The following is a 20301-nucleotide window of genomic DNA, read 5'->3' on the forward strand; positions in this document are numbered from 1 at the left end:
AGGGTCAGGGCCCAGATATACATTATGTTTTCTAAAGTTACACAGGCTCTTAGATACAACCCCGGGAACAACTGCTCTAGGGAATCACCAAGACTCTTCCATCAAGAGTAAATCCAATTACAATCATCCCAACTTACATTTGTATAGTACTCTCCCATTTATTATTTAACTTAAGCATTGCAGAACCCTAGGAAGTAGATGGCAAAGAGAACTAAAGCTTACTCAAAGTCAAACAGCAGGAAATGAGCCCCAGCATTAGAATACTGGGCTTCTGACATATAGTCTTGTGCTCATTCTTATCACTACATATTAACTTTCTCTACTCCAGTTATTATGATAGGAACATGGCATTTTAGAACACTTTCCAATAAGGGAACCATATACAATCCCTGTTTCTGTAAGCATTATGAATATCATGAAAACAGTAGGAAAGAAGTGTTTCTTCAGTTGCATGCACATCTGTAATTTACAAGAAAACCACCTACTCCAAAAATCGAGTGATTTCAGGAAGTCCACAGCATTTGCCTCTCATGTACTAGGAAAAAAGTATCTTTTCAGCGTCACACAGAGCTCACTATGTTCTTCCCCTCATGCTCTGGCCACAGTGGACTTTCTTCTGACCTTCTCAGTGTGCATATATGTGGTTCCCCTCCCACTTCATCTCAGTGAAGTCTGTAGGTAGAAGCCACCATTCTCTTTGTGTTATAGTGTGCACTTAACCAGCCACTTCAACATTGGAAATTATCCGTCTCCCCCTTCATGCTTGGTCTGTGATATAAAGCAGGAGCCTGGGTATTCTGAAAATGTTACTGATTTCATTTCTGGTGCGTAAACTTCTTATTTTTATTACCTCCCTCTCCTTGGCTGGCCTCCCTCCTGGCATCAGCCCATTACCTTTGGGCCAAACGGGGACTCTTCATATTCTCTTCTCTGAGGGTAGTACTTCCCTGGAGGCTTGCGGGTCCTGTGCATAAATGGAGCCATGGTGAGTTTATAACATTAGCTTCCTAGAAATGTCAGAATTTATTATTAATTTCCAAAAGATGACAGCTCTCCTAGCTCAGTTCAGAATGAATTTGACACAAAATTAAACGAACTAGAATTCCCAATTATCTGAGCATCCTATTTAATCGAGATATTATTATAAATATTATAAGGTAGATGCTTACAGTCATCAATATTTATTTATTTTAAATCAGAAACCGATTACTTATGGATCTCAAATACTGATGTGCATGAGAATCATGTGGGGAGCATATGTAAAGTACAGATTCTTGACTTTTCCATCTAGAGGTTCTAATTCAATAGACCCTCGCCACAGCCTGAGAATTCGCTTTTTCTTAAGCACCCAGGTGACTGATTGGGTTAGAACAAGACCATATCCTGAGAAGCACTAGTTTACAAGTTCAGTCCTCTAAATGTTAACTTTTTTCTTCTTTAAAACCTTTCACATAGGTTCCACTTCAGAGCTATTTAGAACCAGAATCTAGCAAGAGAATAGGAGGTAGGAGGACAGCAGAGTATATCTGCAGTAGATTCAGTAGATCATCTAGAATTAGGAACCTGTCTAAGTTTTATTTTTCCCTAAAATTAAAAATCATTATCAACACATGAGAATTATTTGATTTGAGAACCATGCTTCTCATAAGCCTGACAAAATGACTGAAAGGAAAACTGTAGGCTTTTCCTCGTGTAAATGAACATTTTAAAAAGATATCAGGTACCCAAATACAATGTGATACTTGAACATTTTATCCTCAAGTGATAACATTGTATGTTTAATTTAAATGTTCATATATTGGCTTCTCTCTGACTTGTATTGTCAGGCTATTTTACTAGGTTGAAAGTTCTAATTAGGATAAATTCTTATCATTCTATTCAGTCTTTGTACCTTCATATTCCTGTCTCTCTTTTCTATTAGCAAATCGACAGATTAATTTTACCTAATGTTACCATATTTCTCTTGCCAAGATATCAGAACAACAATCTAACAGAAGCTTAAGTATGCTTAAGAAGACAATGAGACCAAATGTTTAAAATTAGAACTGCCCTAGAAGATGCAAAACACACCTTTTCCTCTGTTTGAAATGCTGCGATTTTCTTATCCTCACATATATCTCTTAGCTGTTCTAAGCACCTCCCCCTACCGTCCCACAGCATATCAGCTGCTAGGTGTAGCTTAACTAATTTAAATACCATGTTGAGGCCTGCTGTGCACCAACTACTCTCTGATTCACAAACATGGTTCCAATACAGACTGTTTTGAAGATGTAGGTTTTGGAATTATAGAATCCTCTATAAACTCTTCTAAAGTGCATGTAAACCTGGTCAGATTTAAATGCTTTTCCTCTCTCTCCCGTTAATTTATTCATCTCGCTCTACAAACATCTATGGGGTGCCAGGGGCTATGGTGGGCCCTGAGTACAAAGATGAAGAGAACCCAATATACCCAACAGTCTGGAGGAGGAGAGACAGTAAAACACATTAAACAAACAATTATGGCCATGTTAATTATAATTCAGTGATAAGAAGTACAGTAATAGTTTAGTAACCACTAAATACTAATTACTATTGGTAATAGTAATAACTGAACAAGAAGTTATGGCAAGGCACAAGAGGGAGAAATTGCCTGGAGAAGGATGGTGTTGCGAGAACGTCTCTCCAAGGAGTTACCATTGGAATGGAATCTTGACAGTTAGGCAGTTTGCTAAGTGCATGAGACAGGAGAGTGCAGAAGGAAACAAACGGCTTAACTGAGGAACTGAAATGCATTCAGAACTGCTGAGTGAGGTGTGAAATTATAATGATAGATCCAGATCATAAACGTGCTTGCAAGGAACATCCCACAAAGCAGTCTCCTGAAGGACAGGTGCAAAGGACTTTTGGAGTCGGCCCTGGGTAGACTATGAGAGAGAGGGAGAAAGAGAATTGTGGCAGCTTTCAACGCCTTCCTTCTAGACTCAAGTATCCAAAGCTGCCCTGCTTTCCCCTTTCTAAAACTGATCCTTCAGTGATTTCTTTTATCATGTGCCCCCCTCCTCTCCATTAGCCTTCTAATAGCTTGAGCTACTTTGAATCAGATTTTTGTCACTCTCTGGTGCACTGACTAATGATGAGGTCTCCATTGACCCCTCTTCTTCCAGAAATGCCCATAGTCCCCCACCCTATATAGAAAGAGAGGCTCTTCCCAAAGTTCCCATTTGTCATAGTAAACCCCTGTCCAAAAATTCCATACCTAAACAAACATAAAACATAAACACATACACACACACACACACAAAGCAAACACCTTTTACTTAAGAAAAAGCAGCAGCTGTTCTTAGAAGTAGACCACTAACAACCAAAAGTAACAGCTGTGGCATGGATAACCCTGATTATTTGCTCAAACTGCTATGCCAGTTGCACAATAGAGCAAACGGAACTACAATTGTAACTCCAAACATCAAGCAGACAGGATATAGAGTCACTGCTGTCTGTGAGTCTTTTTCATTTTGTCCACCTGTTTGAAGATGGCAGAGACTCAACTTAGAAGGTTAAATTTGTGGTCTTTATTTCCACCACACTAGTAGCATGATCAGATGTGCATTTAAGTCAGATTTTTCTGGTTTGCTGCTTGGGAAATCCCTGCACTGTAATTCTTCAAAGTGAGTGTAAAGTGAGTTTATCCAGTGTGTGGTTAGAAGAATTAGAAACCATGCTGATTTCCTAAAACACACACACACGCGCACACACACACACACGAATATATATAAAAACATCAAATTAAGGGCAACTGCATCAGTTCTCTAGGGCCAAGAGCAACTGCTCTAAAAAGTTCCCCAGAAAAGAATTCAGTTTCTATTCACTTAGAAGGAAATAGGTGGTCTCTGTCAATATGAGGGGCCAAATTGGAAAGACTTTGGCAAGCCAAGTGCTGAGTTGCTGGACTGAACTGACTGGAGCCTGGCTGTCTCCAGCCCTGGGCAGATAACACTGGCTTCAGGTTCTAGAGGCATTTTGAGGGCAAACCCCAAAGAGGCTGTATTCCTGTAATCTGGCCTGAGTGTTCTCACAGCACAGAGGGAGACTATCTCTGACTTGCCAATCTCCATCTGAAAAAGCAAACCCCGTTGGCAGCAGCCTCTGCTCCCAAGGATTCTGGGAGAAGATCCAGACAGAAGCACTTTATGTGGGGCAAAGGAGGTACCACTTCAGCATCCTATTTCCTCTCCTGGCAGACAGACATTTTTCTATTTGTCTGTTGTAGAAACTAGAACTGGATCATGTGCCTAGGACATCTAAAAGATGGAAATCAGTGACTGAGGGAAAAACTGCAAAGGTTGTGAGGGGGCCAGGAAGAGAGGAGGGAGAGCAGAGAAAACTCTAATTCAGGTACCAGTGCAAATCCCATGGGTCTGGCTAATACTGACAAGGAGCCTCTAGTGGGAGGCTGAGATGGGGCCAGCTTGCACAGGGGACTCCCATTAGCAGAGAAAAGTTTCTGGTTTTGGAATTGTTGGCATCATCTGCCATATTTGGGGTGAAAATCTTCTATTTTTACCTAAGGATGAAATGGTTACCTTTTGGATGGCAAGAGAACACTAAAACGGCGATTGCAACAAAAACCCATTCTTGCTGGTTGGCCATATGAAAGCTCTTGCTCCTCAGTCTCAGACTACTCTTGGATCTCTCACATATCCCTAAACCTGGCCAATGTATACCAGCTACAAAGCTTTTATTTGTTAAAAATGACATTGTTACTATTTTCTAACTGTATATGCTCCTTGGAGAGAAAAAAATCAAAGAAATATAGAAAAGTACAATATTAAAAGTGAAAACAATCCAAAAGTTCAACTGCTGCATACATTTTTGCAAATCATCTTTCCATTCGCCTTTCTTTCCTTTGCTGAATCCTTTTTGCTCCCAAACGTTTATTGAACATTTACTTGTTCAGCATTCCCCAACCTTTTGTGCCAGGGACTGGTTTCATGGAAGATAATTTTTCCATGGATGGGGGTGGGGGTAGGAGTTGGGGGATGGTTATCAGGATGATTCAAGCATTTATTGTGAACTTTATTTCTATTATTATTACATTATAATATATAATGACATAATAATACAACTCACCATAATGTAGATTCAGTGGGACCCGTGAGCTTGTTTTCCTGCAACTAGATGGTCCCATCTGAGAGTGATGGGAAACAGTGACAGATCATCAGGTATTAGATTCTCATAAGGAGTGCACAACCTAGATCCCTTGCATGCACGGTTCACAATAGGTTCCAACGATGATCTAATATCATGGCTGATCTGACAGGAAGTGGAGCTCAGGAGGTAATGTGAGTGATGGGGAATAACTGTAAATATGGATGAAGTTTTGCTTACTCGCCTGCCACTCCACTCACCTCCTCCTGTGGGATCTGGTTCCTAATGGGCCATGCACCAGTATTGGTCCATTGCCCTGGAGTTGGGGACTCCTGTAGTAGTTGACAGGCACTGCAGATTCCAATGTCTGTGCAAGAGAGAAAAGTGTCTGTCCTCATACCGTAGAACCTATGTCCTCCACCTCTCTGGGCATAAACACTTACATGCATTATATGCATATATATATGCATATAATTATTAAAAATGTGTTGGATCAACATATAATTTTACACAGAATTGTTTTAAAATCAGCATGTAACCTATTTATTTCTCCTTTCAAGAATAGATAATGACCATTTTGAAAATATATATCACCATGTTAATGGCTCCAAAATGAAATCATTCATTGAATGAACATTTTATTCATTCATTTGGCACAAGTACTACACTTTTGTCCAAAAAGGCCATGCCACTTCAAGCAAGCAATAATGACATATAGAAAATCTTGTGCACCACATCGAGTTTACTATTGTCTTTCAACCAAATTTATACTGATTTTGTTTCACATTCATGTTTTGTGTTTTTCCTTATGGAATCAAATTTATCCATCTTTTCTTTCATAGTTTCTTTTTTATGATGTTTGGAAAGGCTTTTCCTGTCATAAAATTATTTTAAATGATACTTTCTTCTAACACTTTTAAGTTATTTATATGTGTATTCAAACCTTTGATCCATCTGGAATTTAATTTAGTGTAAGGATTTACATAAGGATACAGATTTATTCTTTTCTAAATATACTCAAAAATTATTATTTCAAAGGACTGTTTTTATGCGTAGGCTGCATGCTTCATGGTGTAATTTTGTATTTCTTCCACATGCACACTGATGCTAGAAATTCCACTGCTAGAGACTGGCTTTTCATCCTTCATTAAAATATAAACATCCTATGGAGAGGAAATACCTCAAGGTTTGGCAGTTCTTCCTTTCACTCAGTGTAAACTGAGACTTTGCAAGAGCAGTGCAGGACATATGGAATGGTTTTGGAGTGAGGACATGGAAGGTACAGTATTTCCGGAGGAAAAAAAAACTCCAAAAAGAGAATTTGGCATAGCTAGAATATGGAACCAGTGACAGAAAATGATGGGCGATGGGGCCAAATGAGAAGGCAAAAGCCAGACTCTTGGTAGATCTTGTATCTATTTTAAGAGGACTAGACTTTCTGTGACCTGGGTGGGGGCAAGGAGCCATGGAAATGCTTAAACACAGCAAAAATAGGGCAGATTTAGGTTAAGGGTAGATAATTCTGATGGCTTTGTAGCTCATCTATTTGGAAGCAAAAAGAAGAAAGCACTTAGGAGGCTGTGGAAGTTGACAAATTAAGAAATAACAAAGAGGCAATGAATACAGGTTTTGGCAATAATAGATGGCAGTGAGCCAAGGGATTTGAGAAATATTTATGTGGAAAAATTAGTAGGTGAGTGTAAAGAAAGAGGGGGGACAAGGATGATGCCCAGATTTGTAGCTTGTGACCAGGTGGACAGTGGCACCAACTTAATGAAACAAAGCATGCAAAAATGATTAACAAGTAGTTCCCAAGCAAATGCAAATTAAATTTGCACACACACCTAAATGGCTAAAATGTAAAAAGACTTCCTTTAGCAATACTAAGTGTTAGTAAGGACGGAGAAATGGGAACTCATGTATGCTATTGATAGTGTTGATAGTGTGTAAGTTGGCATACACTTTAGAAAAGCATTTGGAAATATCTACTAAGGTCAACTTATGTGTAACCTTGAGCCAGCAATTCCATTTTGGCCATATAGCTAGCAGAAATCTGTACATATATTTGCTAAAAACATGTATAATAAATGTATAGCTTCATTATGCTTAATAGCCTCATACTTAACCAAAAACCCTATCAGTAGTTGACTAAAAATAAATAAATTGTGGTTTGTTAATACAGTAGAATATCATATATTTATGAGATGAACATGCTACAGCTATATACAACAACATGGATGAATCTCATAATATTGTGCTAAAGAAGCCAGACACAGGGAACGTATTATATGATTCCATTTATAGAACATTCAAAATCAAGCAAAACTAATCTATGTTATTAGAAATCAAGATAGTGTCACTTTTAGAGTGGGGAAGATAAAAACGAAAAGGGGTATGGGGGTGCTACAAGCTACTGGTTATGTCTTAGCTTGATGTGGGGTCTGCTTATACAAGTGTGTGCACTTTCTGGATATTCATCAAGTCATGCCCTTAAGATTTGTACTACCCCTAGTGTTGCAGGAAGTCAGGGACCCCAAACGGAGGGACCAGCTGAAGCCGTGGCAGAAGAACATAAATTGTGAAGATTTCATGGACATGTATTAGTTCCGCAAATTAATACTTTTATAATTTCTTACACCTGTCTTTACTGTAATCTCTGAACATAAATTGTGAAGATTTCATGGACACTTATCACTTCCCCAATGAATATCTTTGCAATTTCTTTTGCCTGTCTTTACTTTAATCTCTTAATCCCATCATCTTGTTTGTAAACTGAGGAATATGAATGTCACCTTAGGACCCTGTGATTGTATCAACTGCACAAATTGTTTGTAGAGCATGTGTGTTTGAATATGAAATCTGGGCATCTTTAAAAAAGAACAGGATAACAGGGATGTTCAGGGAACAAGAGAGGTAACTTTGAACTGGCCGCCAGTGAGCCAGACGGAAACAGAGCTATATTCCTCCTCTTTCATAAGCAAATAGGAGAAATATCGCTGAATTCTTTTTCTCAGCAAGGAACATCCCTGAGAAAGAGAATGAGCCCTGAAGGTAGGCCTATAGACGGCCCCTTTTTAAGGCATCCTGTCTTTTATGGTTGAAGCCCATGGGATGAAATAAGCCTCGGTCTCCTATAGTACTCCCAGGCTTACTAGGATGGGAAAATTCCATCCTAGTAAGGAATTTACTGACCTGTGGTCAGACAGGTTACCTGCTCTCAAACCCTGTTTCCTGATAAGATGTTATCAAAGACAATGCGAGCCAAAACTTCATTAGCAATTTTAATTTCTCCTCATCCGGTGGTCCTGTGATCTAGCCCTGCCTTCATTTGCTTTGTGATATTGTATTATCTTGTGATGTATGTGATCTCTGTGACTCACACCTATTCATGCTCTCCCTCCCCTTTTGAACATCGCTAATAAAAACTTGCTGGTTTTACGGCTCAGGGAACATTACGGATCCTGTCGACATGTGACGTCTCCCCTGGACACCCAGCTTTAAATTTCTCTCTATTGTGCTCTTTCCCTTTATTTCTCAACCCAGCCGAGACGCTTAGGAAATAGAAAAGAACCCACGTTAAACATTGGGAGCAGGTTCTCCCGATACTCTAGCCTGTATGTTATATTTGAATAAAAAATCTAATCAATTCTGATATGGTTTTACTGTATCCCCACTCAAATCTTGAATTGTAGCTCCCATAATTCCCACAGTCATGAGAGGGACCTGGTGGGAGGTAATTGAATCATAGGAGTGGGTCTTTCCCATGCTGTTCTCATGATAGTGAATAAGTCTCATGAGATCTGATGGTTTTATAATGGAGAGTTTCCCTGCACATGCTCTCTCTTGCCTGCCACCATGTAAGACATAACTTTGCTCCTCCTTTGCCTTCCACCATGATTGTGAGGCCTTTCTAGTCACATGGAACTGTGAGTCCATTAAACCTCTTTTTCTTTATAAATTGCCCAATCTCGGGTATGTCTTTATTAGCAGCATGAGAACAGACTAATACAATTCCTTATGAAATACAGTGTATGAATAATTAGTTCAGTTTGGCATATGTTGGACATTGAGGTGAACCATCAGACAAATAGATCACTGGGTGCATGTGTCTGAATCTCAGGGCAGGAGTGAAAGGCAGCAGATAAGGAATCTTAGCCACACTGTGGGAGGAGATTGTGAATGAAAGCAGATGGCCTTGGATATAACTCTGGAGAATATGAGCACTTAAAGTATGGGCAGAAGAATTCTGAATTTCTGTTTACTCATTTTATTAAAATAAAGCCATCAATACCTGTTTAATAGAATTAAATGTGTGAAAATAAAACAAGTGAATGTGTCTACCTGTTATTGTGTGTTTTTCCCTTATTCTCCTTCTATATGCGTATAAGCTCATGACACTCTCTTTCCTGAAGGCAAATGCAAAAATAAAAATTACGTTGTATACAGTGCCAGAAAATGATCTAATGGGAATCTGGCCTGAAGACGGTTCTTGATTTTGAACAATTTACAGTTGTTAATGTCAGTAATTCTCGAATTCATATTTACTATATTATGCAAAAGTATCCAATAACTGGACTCACAGATAACCCAGAATCAAACAATTTTCATATGAGAAAATGGAAAGCCTGACTAAAATAAAGAAAGAAAGAGTTGAACTATGCATTGAGAAACTAGATGGATTATCAGTAGAATCTTCCAGGCATCAAGGTGGCACTAGGGTCACCACTACTGCTTAATAGGCCTTGGAGGACTGAATGAATTCCTGGGCACTGCAAAAGGTGATATTATGCCTTGGGGTAGATTTGTCCATTAAGGACCAGTTAGGTGGGAAATTCTGTGTTTGGAAGTGGAATTGTTAAACCACCTCTCTGAATGGTATACTTTCTGTACTTCATTAAGTTGAGGGGGATGGGAGGGAAGAAACTGCAAAAGGTATTTTGCTAGTGCATGCTAGGAAATTTAAGCTTATCCATTGACTAGTTAAAATAGACTTTAAATCAAAAGGAGGGAAAAAAATGACAAAGAAAAGCATCACATAATGATAAAGGGTTCAATTCAGCAAAACTATTTATCCTAAATATGTATGCACCCAACATTGGAACACCCAGATTCATAAAACAAGTACTAGACCTATAAAAAAGACACAGATGTCCACACGATAGTAGTGGGGGAATTCAACACTTTACTTGACAGATCATCAAAGCAGAAAACTAACTAATTCTGGACTTAAATTCAAGACCAATAGACATCTACAGAACATTCAACTCAACAACCAAAGAATATATGTTCTTACCAACTGCACACAGAACATACTCTGAGGTTGATGACATGCTTGGCTGTAAAGCAAATCTCCATACATTCAAAAAAATTGAAATTATACCAACCATACTCTCAGACCACAGTGAAAGAAAAATGGAAATCAATACCAAGAGAATCTCCTAAAAATCACAAAAATTACATAGAAATTAAACAACTTGCTACCGAATGACTTTTGCAAACACAACGAAATTAAGACAGAAATCCAAAATTTCTTTGAAATAAATTAAAACACAGATACAACATACCAAAATCTCTAGGATGCAGCAAAACCAGTGTCAAGGGGAAAGTTTATAGTGCTAAACACCCATGTCAAGAAGTTTAAAAGATCTCAAATTAACAATCTAATATCACCCCTAGAGGAACTAGAAAAACAATAACAAACTAAAAGACCTCAAAGCTGACAGAAAATAACTAAAATTAGAGAACTGAATGAAACTGAGAGCGAAAAATCTATACAAAGGAGCAACAAAACAAAAAAAATTTGGTAAACCACAATGAGATACCATCTCACACCAGTTAGAATGGCGATCATTAAAAAGTCAGGAAAAAACAGATGCTGGAGAGAATGTGGAGAAATAGGAAGACTTTTACACTGTTGGTGGGACTGTAAACTAGTTTAGCCATTGTGGAAGACAGTGTGGTGATTCCTCAAGGATCTAGAACAGGAAATACCATTTGACCCAGCCATCCCATTACTGGGTATATACCTAAAGGATTATAAATCATGCTGCTATAAAGACATGTGCACACGTGTGTTTACTGCTGCACTATTCACAATAGCAAAGACTTGAAACTAACCCAAATGTCCATCAATGAGAGACTGGATTAAGAAAATATGGCACATATACATCATGGAATACTATGCAGCCGTAAAAAAGGATGAGTTCACGTCCTTTTTAGGGACATGGATGAAACTGGAAACCATCATTCTGAGCAAACTATCGCAAGGACAGAAAACCAAACACCACATGTTCTCACTTATAGGTGGGAATTGAACAATGAGAACACTTGGACAGAGGATGGGGAACATCACACACTGGGGCCTGTCATGGGGTAGGAGAGAGGGGAGGGATAGCATTAGGAGATACACCTAATGTAAATTATGAGTTAATAGGTGCAGCACATCAACATGGCACATGTATACATATGTAACAAACCTGCACATTGTGCACATGTACCCTAGAACTTAAAGTTTAATAAAAAGTTCATTAAATTTGAAAAAAAGATAAACAAGGTTGATTAATCAATGCCTAGATTAATAAAGAAAAAGAGAGAAGATTCAAATAAGCACAATCAGAAACAACAAAGATGACATTATAACTGATCCCACAGAAATACAAAAGATCCTCAAAGATAATTATGAACACCTCTATGCACACGAACTAGAAAGTCTAGAAGAAATAGATAAAGTCCTGGAAACAAACAGCCTCCCAAGAATGAATCAGGAAGAAACTGAAACCCTGAACAGACCAATATCAAGTTCCAATGTTGAATCAGTAATAAAAAAAACCCACTAAACAAAAAAATCCCTAGACCAGATGGATTGACAGTCAAATTCTACCAGGCATACAAAGAAGAGCTGGTATCCTGATACCAATATGACAAAGACACAACGAAAAAATAAAACTACAAGCTATTATTCTGGATGAATATAGACACAAAAATCCTCAGCAAAATACTAGCAAACCAAATCTAGCAGCACATCAAAAAGTTAATTTACCACAATCAAGTAAGCTTTATTCCTGAAATACAAAGTTGCTTTAACATACACAAATCAATAAATATGATTCACCACAGAATCAAAAACAAAAACCATAAGATCATCAAAATAGACACAGAAAAAGCTTTCGATAAAATCCAACATCCTTTCATAATAAAAACCCTTAACAAACTAGCTGTCAGAGAAACATACCTCAAAATAGTAAGAGCCATCTATGACAAACCCATTGCCAAAACCATAATGACCAGGCAAACACTTAAAACATTCTCCTTAAGAATAAGAACAAGATAAGAATGCCCACTGTCACCACTTCTATTGAACATAGTACTGGAAGTCCTAGCCAGAGCAATTGGGCAAGAAAAAAATAAAAGGCATCCAAATAGGAAAAGAAGACCTCAAACTATCTCTCTTCACTGAGAATGTGATTCTAGATCTAAAAAACTCTGAAGACTCCACCAAAAGGCTCCTAGAACTTCAGTAAAGTTTCAGGATACAAAATTCAATGTAGAAAATCAGTTGCATTTCTCTACACCAATAACTCAAGCTGAGAGCCAAATCAAGAATGCAAGCCAATTTACAGTAGCCACTAAATAAATAAATAAACAAATAAATAAATAAATAAATACCTAGGAATACATCTAACCAAGCAGGTGAAAGATCTCTACAAGGAAAACTACAAAACACTGGTGAAAGAAATCACAATGACAAAAAGAAATGGAAAAACAATCCATGTTCATGGGTTGGAAGAATCAATATCATTAAAATGGCCATATTGCCCAAAGCAGTCTACTGATTCAAGGCTATTCTTATCAAACTACCAAAGTCATTTTCACAGAACAGGAAAAAAGTATTCCAAAATTCATATGGAACCGAAAAACAACCAGCATAACCAAAGCAATCCTAAGCAAAATGAACAAAGCCAGAGGCATCCCATTACCTGATTTGAAACTACACTATAAGGCTACAGTAGCCAAAAACAATTTGGTACTGGTACAAAAATAGACACATAGACCAATGGAAAAGAATAGAGAACCCAGAAATAAAGCTGTGCACCTTTAGCCATCTGATCTTTGACAAAGCTGACAAAAATAAACAGTGGGAAAAGGACATTCTATTCAATAAATGGTGCTAGGATAACTGGCTATCCATAGGCAGAAGAATGAACTTGTACACCTACCTTTCACTATATACAAAAATTAACACGAGATGGATCAAAGACTTAAATGTATGATATCAAACTATAAAAAATCCTAGAAGTAAACCTAGGAAATATTATTCTGGACATAGACCTTGGAATAGAATTTATTACTAAGTCTCCAAAAGCAATGCAAAAAGAAAAAGGACAAGAAGGACCTAATTTAAAGCAATTCAATAAGCAAAAGACAAATACCCCAATTAAAAAGTGGGCAAAGAAGGCCAGGCACGGTGGCTTATATCTGTAATCCCAGCACTCTGGAAGGCCAAGGCAGGTGGATCACAAGGTCAAGAGATGGAGACCATCCTGGCCAACATGGTGAAATCCTGTCTCTACTAAAAATACAAAACTCAGCTGGGCTTGGTGGTGCGTGCTTGTAATTCCAGCTATTCGGGTGGCTGAGGCAGGAGAATCACTTGAACCCAGGAGGCAGAGGCTGCAGTGAATCGAGATCATGCCACTGCACTCCAGCCTGCCAACAGACTGAGACTCTGTCTCAGAAAACAAAAACAAACAAACAAACAAAAATGTAGGCAAAGGATACGAATGACATCTCAAAATAAGACAGACAAGTGGCCAAGAAACATTTGAAAGGTGCTCAACAGCACTAATCATCGGAGAAATGCAAATCAAAACCACATCGACATACTATCTCACACCAGTCAGAATGTCTGTTATCAAAGAGTCAAAAAATAATTTGTTAATGGGGCTATGAAGAAAACGGAATGCTTATACACTGTTGGTGGGAATGTAAGTTAGTTCAGAGACCATGGAAAGCAGTTTGCAGATTTCTCAAAGAACTAAAAACAAAACTATCATTTGACTAAGCAATCCCATTAGTGGGTATATATCCAAAGAAAAATAAATCTTTCTACCCAAAAGACACATGCACTCGTATATTCATTGCAGTACTATTCACAGCAGCAAAGACATGAAATCAACGTAAGTGCCCATCAACAGCTGGCTAGATTAAGAAAATGTGGTACAAATACACTATGGAATACTATGTAGCCATGAAACAGAATGAAAGTATGTCCTTTGCAGCAACATGGGTGCAACTGGAGGTCATTATCCTAAACAAATTAACACAGGAACAGAAAACCAAATACTGCATGTTCTCGCTTATAAGTGGGAGTTAAATATTGGGTTCACATGGAGATAAAAACAGAAACAGTAGACACTGGAGACTACTAGGTGGGGGGTCAGGAGGGGAGGGTTGAAAAACTACCCATTGGGCACTATGCTTACTATCTGGATGACATTAATTGTACCTCATACTTCAGCATTATGCAATATACCCATATAACAAACTTGTGCATCTACCCCCTGAATCTAAAATGAAAAAGGAAAAAAGAAAAGACCACTTAATTCATCTCCCATATAGGAAAGATACTATAAAAACAAACAAAAACTACAATGAATCCAATACTGGTGCATAACACATTCCATTATGAAACTATAAGAAAGAATTACTTTCTATGCAGCAGAAATGGTGCTCGTTATTTCTGCCTAAATTTTAAAGATAAGGAAATTGAAGCTCATAGAGTTTAAGTGAGTTACTCAAAGTCATATCCAAGTCTATTTGATCTATTGCCTCTGCAAAAGCTTTGATAAAGCTTTGGGGTCTATGCAATTCTCACACTAAGCGGATATAGTATAGACTAGGTTCTGACTTTCTTATACTAGGTACAATCCTTGCTTAATGTGCCAAACAAATGGTATGGAAGAATCACCTCTGTGGCATAGACTGACTAGGTGTTCACCTAACCTATTTCCTCTTACTCCTGGGAAGGCAGCCAGATTGTATTTACCAAGCTCTTTGCAGTGAATTGTGGTCCTATGATTTTCTAGGCAATAGAAGATCAGTGGATGTGACGTTTTCTACCTCCAAGCCTAGCCCAAGAGCAACAGAATAGAAGAAAATTAGATCTCTCAATCACTTCTCAGAGAAGAGACATACTGGTGTTAAGAATACCCATTTAGTTTTGACTTGCACGAAAAAAAAAATACCTTCTATTTTTTTAAACTACTGAGATTTGGGGATTTATCTATTATGGTAATCAGAATAACCTTGGAGGCCTTTTCCTTGGTTTCACACTAAGTGGTCCTGTGATTGATATCAACAACTATTAATTAAGGTGGCAGCTGGATCAAGTTGGTGAGGGCTGCCAATGCCTTCCTCAAGACAGGAATCAAATTTACTGTAAATTATGTGAAAGTCCTTCAAAACTGAAATCGAAATTCAATAATTATAAAGAATACAGTTAGGAGCAAGCATGAACATACTCAAATATATGATGAGAAAAATTGACTAACCGCTGTTCTTCCTGCAAAAAAAAGAAAAAGAAAAAAAAACCTCACAGTCAAAATGTAACACAAATCGGACATAAATAAGTAACAATGTTGCTAGTTTAGATGCAATTATTGGTAAATAGACACGCAAAAACATATACCCAAGATACATGAAGAAGAGTCACATTAATACAGGAATTTGGGGTGGGGGGGTCCTTTTAAAATAGGAGAACCTATTATCCACAGGTAAAATCAGTCATGGGTGTCATCAAAAAAGCAGTGTGAAACTAGATTGGATAGCATTAGGTTTTTAGTATAATTGACCCTTCCTTTGCCTGTGACTCCACGTGAGGAATTGGTGATGGGCAGTATGACCATGTGTCCCACTTTGCCCAGGTTAGTCCCAGTTTGTGACTACTGTGCCCCCTTTCTTTCTCCAGAATGCCCCAGTTTGAATGATAAATTATACAAAAATTATATAATTCCCTTGCTTGGGGACAAACTGTGGGAGCTCAGTACAGACTTCGCTCTCCACTCCCAACTGCTGATGCTCATGTGAGGCTACCAGTATCACAAATACTACCATGAAAGTAAGGTTGATGAAGTAGAAAACATTTTCCGTCCCTGTCAACTCTATGTAATGGCTATTTGATTACAGATTTGGATGAGATCCATACACTGTCACCCTTCCCCTGTGCTCCACTCCCATGAGAGAATAGATGAATAGAAGGGAAGCCGTCTCTTAAATGCAGGAGACAAGTTACATTGTTACAAATCCAAAATGGACATAGCAGATAAGTATCCTCTATTATATTTAATCATTGCCAGAATGAAAAACAACAGACCAATGATATTAAAATGAAAAATCATCATTTTAGTTGGATTTTCCCCAAATTTTACCTGGATCTAAATAACTGTATACCATATGGCATTGAGTTAATAGCAACAGACATTTCACAAAACGTGTATATTACAGGGCACACTGGGATATAATTCTGAGCGATGCTTTGTCTCTTATTTGGGGGTGGATTCTGTGAAGGAGGAGGCAAGTGATGAAAACTCCTCTGAAATATCTCACATGCTAAAGGTACCATAGTCATTGCTATGGCTCTGATTCTCAATCTGAGCTTTCCATAGCCCTGGAGAACTCCAGGTAACAATAAACATGATGTATCTTTTTAGGAGATTCAATTTCACTTGGTGTTAATAATTTTAACTTTTTTATATTTGAATAAACTTGAATATATTATTAAATGGAATGCAAAACATACATGGATTTTTAAGATTAAAAAGATGAGCTCCTAAATAATCTCTCCCATTTCTGTTGTTGTGATTCTCCTCATGTCTTCTGAATACCAGGGTGGAAAAATTAGAAAAGTGCTACTCTAAGATAAAGCACATTAGGGCCCTGATCATCCAATCATCTGTTTGTTACCATGGTCCCAAACTTAATGGGCTATAATATAGCCTGGGGGTTAAGACCACAGGCTCTGATATTGAGCAGACCTGAGTTTTATCCAGGCTGTGCCATGTACTATCTCTGAAACCTTACATGAATGTGAAATAGGGGTAATGATTGCCATAGTATTTTAACTATTAAAGAATGTATGTAAGTTGCTCAACACAATACCTAGCACATAGTAAGCACTCCACAATTGTTCATGAGTATTGTTTCTTGAGAGGTCTCCTGGCCCTATTCATCGGAACTCTATGATCACCTAGTCTGTACAATTTTGTTCCAGAAAGTATAAAAAGAGACATAGAAAAGTTGCAAGTGATCCTGAGAAAAAAAGCAACAACAAAGGCTTTTTAAAAAGCTGGGAAGCTGTAAATAAAGATGAAAGGAGCTGGAGTGTTTTTAGCTCAGAGAAAAAGGAAGCCAAAAAGTGACAATAGCATCCAAGTGTAAGAATCATTAAGAGAATGCAGCTGACAGGTTGTTTTCCATTTCAACAGGGGTTAGCACACATAAATATTACAGCAAAATAACTTGATTTAACACAACTAAGAACGTTTTTTTCAGGGAGAGTGACAATACTAACATGGCATCCTAGAGAGGATATGGATGTGTCAACCTTGGTGCACCTAAAAATATCCTGGCTAATTTAGGTGAAGATCTGGTTGTGGCTGCCCTGGCTGACCTTTTGAATATAAGTCTCAGAGATAAGTTTTCAAACAGCTCAGGGACACAGTTTTTGGTAAATGTTCATATCAGACTCTGTATCATAGGGCAAAGAGATGTATCCAGTCTTTTTGAGAGACATTTATAAAAATTAATGTGACATATAATCAGAAGAATAGTCTTAATTTTGTAATATTAATGATGGTAATGTTGATAACAATGCTAACATTTTTAAGTACTTAACTACATGAAAGATTCTATTCTAAATATGTTATGTATCTTATCTCTTGGTGTTTCAATAATTAGCATTTGCACTTAATTACATGAACTCTTCCAATCCAGGTGTGCCTTGGACCTTTTAGTTTAAATCTACCCAGAGGTGAATGCATGATGAAAGACACCCCACCTAACCAAATTCTACCCATCTTTCTTTGCCAAGCTTAAATTGTTACTTCTCTGTGAGAGCAGTCTGACTTTCTCTAGTTATTTTTTTTTCTCTGAACTCACAACACTTATCCTCAATACCATTCAGAGGGACTTAATCATATCATTACTTTGAGGTATTTGTGCTGTTGTTTTACTTGGCTATTCAACTCTTATCCCTTTGGTTAACTCTTCATGGAGGCATGTCATATCTCCCAAACCTTATTGTGAAATCTCCAGGTGAACTAACTGTAGTAGTCATATATGTTGGTTTCTTTGGCTGTACAGCATTCATTTCCCTACTTTGGTAACAGCAACCTTTTTTTTCTTTTGAAAAATAATCTCTCTGTTCCAAGATGGCTGAATAGGAACAGCTCTGGTCTACAGCTCCCAGCATGATTGATGCAGAAGATGGGGGATTTGTGCATTTCCAACTGAGGTACCTGGTTTATCTCATTGGGACTGGTTGGACAGTGGGTGCAGTCCATGGAGGGTAAGCCAAAGCAGGGCGGGGCATTGTCTCACCTGGGAAGTGCAAGGAGTCAGGGGATTTCCCTTTCCTAGCCAAGGGAAGCTGTGACAGATGGTACCTGGTAAAATGAGACACTCCCACCCAAATCCTATGCTTTTCCAATGGTCTTAGCAAATGGCACACCAGGAGATTATATCCCACACCTGGGTCTGTGGAACCCACACCCAAGGAGCCTTGCTCGCTGCTAGCACAGTAGTCTGAGATCAACCTGTGAGGCAGCAGCCTGCCTGGGGGAGGGCGTCCACCATTGCTGAGGCTTGAGTAGGTAAACAAAGCATCCAGGGAAGCTCGAACTGGGCAGAGCCCACCACAGTTCAGCAAGGAGAGCTGCCTCTGCAGACTCCACCTCTGAGGGCAGAGCATAGCTGACAAAAGGCAGCAGAACCTTCTGCAGACTTAAACGTCCCTGTCTGACAGCTCTGAAGAGAGCAGTGGTTCTCCCAGGATGGTGTTTGAGCTTGGAGAACAGACAGACTGCTTCCTCAAGTGGGTCCCTGACCCCCGTGTAGTCTAACTGGGCGACATCTCCCAGTAGGGGCTGACAGACACCTCATACAGGTGGGTGCCCCTCTGGGACAAAGCTTCCAGAAGAAGGATCAGGGAGTAATATTTGCTGTTCTGCAATATCTGCTGTCCTGCATCCTCCGCTGGTGATACCCAGAAAAACAAGGTCTGGAGTGGACCTCCAGCAAACTCCAACAGACCAGCTGAGAGACCTGACTGTTGGAAGGAAAACTAACAAACAGAAACGAGTAGCATCAACATCAACAAAAAGGACATCCACACCAAAATCCCATCTGTAGGTCACCGACATCAAAGACCAAAGGTTTTATCTACCAAAGGTAGATGGGGAGAAACCAGAGCAGAAAAACTGAGAATCCTAAAAACCAGAGCACCTCTTCTCCTCCAAAGGATTGTAGCTCCTCGCCAGCAACAGAACAAAGCTGGACAGAGAATAACTTTGATGAGCTGACAGAAGCTCATCAGATGGTACCTGGAAGAACGGTAATAGTAGGTCGGTAATAACAAACTTCTCCAAGCTAAAGGAGGATGTGTGAACCCATCACAAGGAAGCTAAAAACCTGGAAAAAAATATTAGATGAATGGCTAACTAGAATAAACAGTGTAGAGAAGACTTAAATGACCTGATGGAGCTGAAAACCATGGCACAAGAACTATGTGAGGCATGCAAAAGCTTCAATAGCCAATGTGATCAAGTGGAAGAAAGGGTATCTGTCATTAAAGATCAAATTAATGAAATAAAGTGTGAAGAGAAGTTTAGAGAAAAAAGAGTAAAAAGAAACAAACAAAACCTCCAAGAAATATGGGACTATGTGAAAAGACCAAATCCATGTTTGATTGTTGTACCTGAAAGTGACAGGGAGAATGGAACCAAGTTGGAAAACACTCTTCAGGATGTTATCCAGGAGAACTTCCCCAACATAGCAAGGCAGGCCAACATTCAAATTCAGGAAATACAGAGAACACCATAAAGATACTCCTCGAGAAGAGCAAGCCCAAGACACATAATTGTCATATTCACCAAGGTTGAAATGAAGGAAAAAATGTTAAGG

This window comes from Colobus angolensis, unplaced genomic scaffold, assembly GCF_000951035.1.
Source record: "Colobus angolensis palliatus isolate OR3802 unplaced genomic scaffold, Cang.pa_1.0 Scaffold361, whole genome shotgun sequence".
Taxonomy (NCBI): Eukaryota; Metazoa; Chordata; class Mammalia; order Primates; family Cercopithecidae; genus Colobus; species Colobus angolensis.